The following is a 646-nucleotide window of genomic DNA, read 5'->3' on the forward strand; positions in this document are numbered from 1 at the left end:
TCTTTCTCTTCCTCATCTAAGAAACTTGTATCACAAAAGTTAGCCACTGTAATTTACGAGATACTACAAATTCCATAGAATTTCATGCCTCACTTGAGACCAGATTCCTAATTTTTCAGTGTGAATGGTGTTTCGAATCAGTATATATTCAAATATTGTCAGGCTTTGTGGATTCTATTCTTAGACATGCTAAAGATATTTCTCTGAGCGTTTTATTATTTAGGTGTTAAATAATTAAAAATGACATCTCAGCAAGTTTCATCATAGTGATGGCTTCTCTACAATGAATCTGTTCTCTACAACCTTTGTTGCAGGTTTGTGATTGCTGAGGACAGATCTCTTTGGGAACTGCCGTTAATGTGAAGGCATTGAATATGGCATTGCTAAGTCTACACTAGGTTCAGCAAGGACTAAACATCGTTTTTGTTTTGTTTTTTTCCCCTGCCATGTCATTTTCTGTGTTTTATCCAAATCTCTTCTATATCTGGCTAATTTTGCTCAAGGAAGAGTAATGTAACTTGGATGAACATGAAGAAAGGAAATAGCAATGGAAAATTAGACCAATAAAAACCACTTAACCCAAATTTAATACCTCCACTGTACAAGCAGTTATGCTGCCTGTTGTGTGCATTCAGTGAACACTCTT

The sequence above is a fragment of the Pygoscelis adeliae genome, unplaced genomic scaffold (assembly GCF_000699105.1).
Source record: "Pygoscelis adeliae isolate BGI_AS28 unplaced genomic scaffold, ASM69910v1 Scaffold105, whole genome shotgun sequence".
In the NCBI taxonomy this organism is placed as follows: domain Eukaryota; kingdom Metazoa; phylum Chordata; class Aves; order Sphenisciformes; family Spheniscidae; genus Pygoscelis; species Pygoscelis adeliae.